This window comes from Siniperca chuatsi, linkage group LG13, assembly GCF_020085105.1.
Source record: "Siniperca chuatsi isolate FFG_IHB_CAS linkage group LG13, ASM2008510v1, whole genome shotgun sequence".
NCBI classification, from domain to species: Eukaryota; Metazoa; Chordata; class Actinopteri; order Centrarchiformes; family Sinipercidae; genus Siniperca; species Siniperca chuatsi.
In genome coordinates, this window is record NC_058054.1 from 18,884,863 (window position 1) to 18,890,382 (window position 5,520).

At 40.5% G+C, this 5,520-nt stretch overlaps 1 protein-coding gene across 1 annotated transcript in view; it reads right to left on the reverse strand.

The window, feature by feature from the left end:
* Positions 1-4,041, reverse strand: part of pik3r2 (phosphoinositide-3-kinase, regulatory subunit 2 (beta)) — a 42,721-nt gene extending 38,680 nt beyond the window's left edge. The window contains exon 1 of the mRNA XM_044220226.1: positions 3,779-4,041. The gene's annotated coding sequence lies outside the window, so the exon portion shown is untranslated. The remainder of the gene's footprint in view (positions 1-3,778) is intronic.
* Between the last annotated feature and the right edge of the window lie 1,479 nt (positions 4,042-5,520).

The following is a 5,520-nucleotide window of genomic DNA, read 5'->3' on the forward strand; positions in this document are numbered from 1 at the left end:
CAGAAAAGCAGACAGAGTTTTTACTTTTATGGTGTACACTTAGACTGATATTGATTTTTTTAGGTTGAACTTTTTTTGGCGGTTAAAATACGTATTACTGTTGATCCCCATTCACAACAATACAGAGCTGAGCGTCTGTGGCGGAGCAGCTGTCTGCTTCTCCAAACTGGCTGCGCGCCGACCCCCATCTACTGTAGGTAATACCCTGACTATGGATAAGTACCTCATACAATCCCACTTAAAAAAACCCAAACTAACTACCTCAGTGTAAAGGGTATGGGAACATTTCTGATGGTAAGTTTATTGTCTGACGGTATGCCATATTGACCAACTCTACAACACATTATTATTTATTAATATTTGAGCCCGACCGATACTGGATTTTTGAAGCAGATACAGATAGGGATATATTATATTATTTTTACCATAAACACATGACATAAACAAACAATCTTGATAAGGATCCATTAGATTTTTTTTCATTTTTATTATAACTTTTTACAGTTTAAAAATGAACTTGACAGTGTTTCTGGATTACCTTAAACCTAGTTTGGCATTTCTGTTCTGACATTTCTTATTATTTATCGGGGGACATATACACTGCTAACAATGTATCTGCAAAAAGCTAATATCAATTTATCGGTCTAGCTCTATATATTATATATGAAAGTACCTACAGTACATAAAACATAACTGAATATATGTATGTTATTAATTTATCCTGTCAATGCATCACCCAGCAGGGCGCCCTGGTAGCTCACCTGGTGGAGCGTGCGCCCCATGTTCCAAGGCTGAGTCCTTACTGCATGGCCGGGGTTCAAATCAATTGCTGCATGTCATCCCCTCTCTCTCTTCTCCACCTTTCCTGGCTATCTTCAGCTGCACTATCAAAATAATGGCAAAAAGCCCCCACCCCCTAATAAAAAAATCTATCACCCAGCTATCAGCTACCAATGCAGATGAACAAGTTTCTCTGTAGATCTAACGGTGTTGTACATCTTCTTTTACTTTTCAACCTACCGCATCATCAATTGTGACTTTTTTTGGAGTTTCATCAATAGTCACATCTATGTAGGTCACTGTAAAATTAGGTGAACCCATATTTTTTACCATATCTTCGAAAGTGTGACGGGAAACATGCCTTGGCAAATCCAATCCAAATATCAGCAGCAGTTCACCCCACAGTTGTATGTGATTATTTTTCAAAAAAAAGCTGATGGGTTAATCGGTTTAAGAATGTAGTCTCAGCTTGTACACTTTTTATAAAGGGATAAAATTTACAAAATGCAAGGTTACACATTGCTGTCTCAAAGATATAGTTTATGGACTTAATGCAAAGGAAGAAAGGCTGCAGTTTTCTGTTGTCCTGAAATTACTTTCACAGAGACAAATAAATGCATTGTACAAAATTCTGACATTTACGTGAACACAGTTATTGCTTTAAGTTTTGTGTATGCATTGGCCCTTTACAGCCCTGCTGGTGAGGAGCTGACTACAGAGCCACCACGCATGCAGCCTGGCCTCGGGCCATCTGTCCACATGGAACTGAAAAATCTACTGCGCCACAGGCAGGGAGGACAGGCCAACAACACAGGAGCTTGTGAGGACTTATTTTTCAGCCTAAAATGGGGGCTTAGGCATTTTATGATTTCAGTTATGTTCACCTGAATTCTATCTGTCCTTAATGAAGCTGAAAAGCTGACATCGCTAAAAAGAAACATCTGCTACGAAGATTATGTAGCACTGAGACGGCACTGTTCTGAAAAGTCAAATATACCACAAAGCTCTACGGTTAAAGAGCGCTCACTGTATTTATCAGCTATCATTTCACTGCAACAAAGAAAAAAATCTGATAAACCTGCAAAGTTTGCACCAGCTGAAAATACCACAAGCCTTTTTGCTGCATAGTTAGCATGTAGTAGGCTAAGTGGTTAGTAAGCCTCATACTTGTTTCTTTCACCCAGATAACTGCATTATCTTGGTTATTAAAACAAATACCCATTTACCCCTCACAAGTCGCATATAAATGTATAAAGCTGCATAACTAACTCTATTTTACCTAAACATGAATATATACAGGTGACATACAGTACAGTGGCCTCCATTGTAACACACAGCAAAGACAAAGCTAATCAAATACTAATCCCATTGTGACAAAGAGCGATTAATAAGGATCTGGTTTACTTGGTTAATTCAAATTAAGTGACACCTACATAAAAATTAATTTAACTTGTCATTTAATGGGTGCATTTGTCTGGCTTTCAGTCTATCACTTCTGATGCTATGAAAATGTTTTACGATCTGAATATTATTCCTGGATCGGAGGAATAAGTCAAGGAAAAAACAGTCAATAAGTCAGTGACATGTTCCCAACTCCTGTCAGCAATTGGTCATATCCGGGACAAAGGTTTCCAAAAAGTGCATCACAAGTGACCAACTAGATTTGTACCCAGTGTGTTGTGCCAATGAAGGTGGAGTCCAAATAGGCTCATCTATCTCCCTGAAGAATTCAGAAAAAAAATATCGTTCTTTTGTTAACTATCAGATGTTTCGTTTTTCTTGGGTACGAATCCCAGCTCAGAGTCTGCAACATCTCCAGTGGAGCTACGTCTGAACTGTCCTTGAAGCCGTAATCTGTTGCTATTTTCATCAAATAACACCATTTCAGTTTAACTGGGTCCCCCAGCTGAAGCACATATAACAAAAATAACCACAGCTGTACTGCGTCTGGTGGAACTTGAAGTTAGCTTATGTTTTATTCAGCCCCTGTGAGAAGTGACACTTGGCATTTTGAGAAGCTCGGCTTCTTTTGGAAGTTTTAACGGAACAAGCCCTGCCAGTCATGCAGAGCATTTTAAGACATTTAGAAGAAGAATGAAGGCTTTGCCACAAGTCATGCTTCACACTGATAAAGCAGTGTAACGTTAATGGAGGATTGACATTTGGTTGCATAATGCTGGATTCAGTAATTACAAGAGAAGGGGGGGGGGTCTCCACACAGTTGAGTGGCTTGTCTTATTATGCAAGTGGCACAATTTCCATTAACTCCTTGATGCATGCCAAATCCTCAAACCAGGGATGTAACACACATATCATGTCAGGCCTTCAGCTATGTTAGGCCTCCACACTGCACGGCCTCCTATAGTCTGCAGTCAATGTAAAGGCACTGTTATAGTGTAACATATACTACCAGTGTTATACACACGGAGTACACTGCAAAGTTTGGCTTATTAGTTGTGTTTAAGTCTTGCAGTATAACTTTTCAATCTTAGTAACATTTAAAACATTGGAATTTTAGCATTTAGTTAAAAAACAACAACTCTAAAGTCGGAGGTTTAAATTCTGCATAAATTGACAACTTTAAGAGCTATTAGCTAGCTTAAAAATCCTCTTTGCCATATTATCAAGGCATATCAAGAATAAACAACGAATTCAAAAACAACAAAATAATTCAACTCTAAAGCAACTTTAAATAAAAAATAAATGTAAGTTACTGTAAGTTAACGGGCTCAGCGTTTGACACACGTCAACTGTCGGCAAGCGCGAGCGCAGAGCAACATGCTGCAAGAATAAATATTGCATTTTAGCGCAAAGTGTACCGCGCAGAAAATAAAAATAAACACGAAACAACTCTCGTGTTGAAACTTTAAAACTAGGGCACAAGTCAACAGCATGAAGTTTCGTGCGCTGACCACACTTGCAGCGCTTCCACCATTTTCCAGTACAGTGGCTGCTGCCTTGCTGTACTGGAAATGTGCAATAACTTGGAAAAACTCACCCGCGGATATTTCTTGACTCTTCTCACTTTTGTCTGCGGCGCTTTAACACTTCAAAGTGGCAGACAGAGTCCGTGTAGTGCCTTATCTGCGGACGATAGCCTCTCGGTGTGCATTAAACTTCTAGCAGACCCTATGTTCACTTATTGCTTCGCCTTCTTTCTCTCGCTCTTTCTTTCTTTTCCCGTTCATGACTCCCTGCTCCCTCACACAGCCATTTTCCAGCTCAGCACGGCGCAGGGAAGGAGAGTGCGTGGGAACTAATATGAAGAGCGCGGAAAGTGACGAAGCCGAGCGGAAATGTCCGAGCGATTAGTGAGGGATCACCGAATGGCCTCGGCCCATGATGGAAATTTGAACCTGACAATTTTAAGCTGTAAGGCTGCTTTTTTCCCAACCGTATACTTTAAGCTCTCTTTTATTGCAAAGAGTCCTGGTCTTATGAAAAAGGAAAAGTGCTTAACCACATGATAAATCCGTGTCTGATCCCATGTTGGGTTACATAGGAACATCTTCTCATATTGAGCTCCACTCCCTTTTTTTTTAAACATCAACATCTTGTGTGTCTCAAAGCTTAAACATTTCTCCAGCTCATCTACTTCCTCAAACATTTCTAGCTTTTTGATTGGTTTAGATTTAATATGGGAAAAGAGTATAAGGGACTGTGAAGGACAAAACCTGGATTTTATGTGTACTCATATTGATCACACCTAGTGTATTATTTCTACACATCATCATTATTGTAGTATTTATATGTGTTGATCAGTGTAGAGTGCCATACTTGACCACCACTACACAGAAGAACAATTATGATTGTTTATGGTCCCACAAACTTGCAAATGTTGTTGACAAATGGGGGACAAATGTGGCACTGACCTCCCACATAATGAAGGGAGGATGAGGATCATGTTTTTTTACTTCTCCAGTGCTTTCAACACCATCCGGCCTGCCCTGCTGGGTGAGATGCTGGCAGCGATGCAGGTGAATGCCCCCATCGTGTCCTGGATTGACTACCTAACTGGCAGACCACAGCATGTGCGTCTGCAGCACTGTGTGTCGGACAGCGTGGTCAGCAACACTGGGGCCCCTCAGGGGACTGTCCTCTCTCCCTTCCTCTTCACCATCTACACCACAGACTTCAGCTACCACACAGAGTCCTGCCACCTTCAGAAGTTTTCTGATGACTCTGCTGTGGTGGGATGTATCAGCGGTGGTGATGACTGAGTACAGGGCTGTGGTGGGGAACTTTTTCTCATGGTGTCAGCAGAACCATCTGCAGCTCAATGCTACAAAGTCTAAGGAGCTGGTGGTAGACCTACGAAGGGCCAAGGCACCAGTGACCCCGGTTTCCATCCAGGGGGTCAGTGTGGACATTGTAGAGGATTACAAGTACCTGGGAGTACACATGGACAATAAACTGGACTGGGCTAAGGACACTCAAGCTCTTTACAGATGCACTACACTTAACTTGACAGTACTCTTATTATTGCACTATTACTTATTACTTATATTTTTACATACTTATCAACCTCTAAATCCACTTTGGTACTTACACTTATTTTAGCTTTTATACTTATATCCACTTTGTACTTAATTTATCTTACCTGTATTATAGTGTATTATATTTTGATTTGCTTAGTACTTCTATTCCTGTGTGCACTGACGTGATAGTGAGCAGCTGTAACGAAAGAGTTTCCCTCAGGGATCAAAGTATTTCTGATTCTGAAATGACAAGTACAACCAC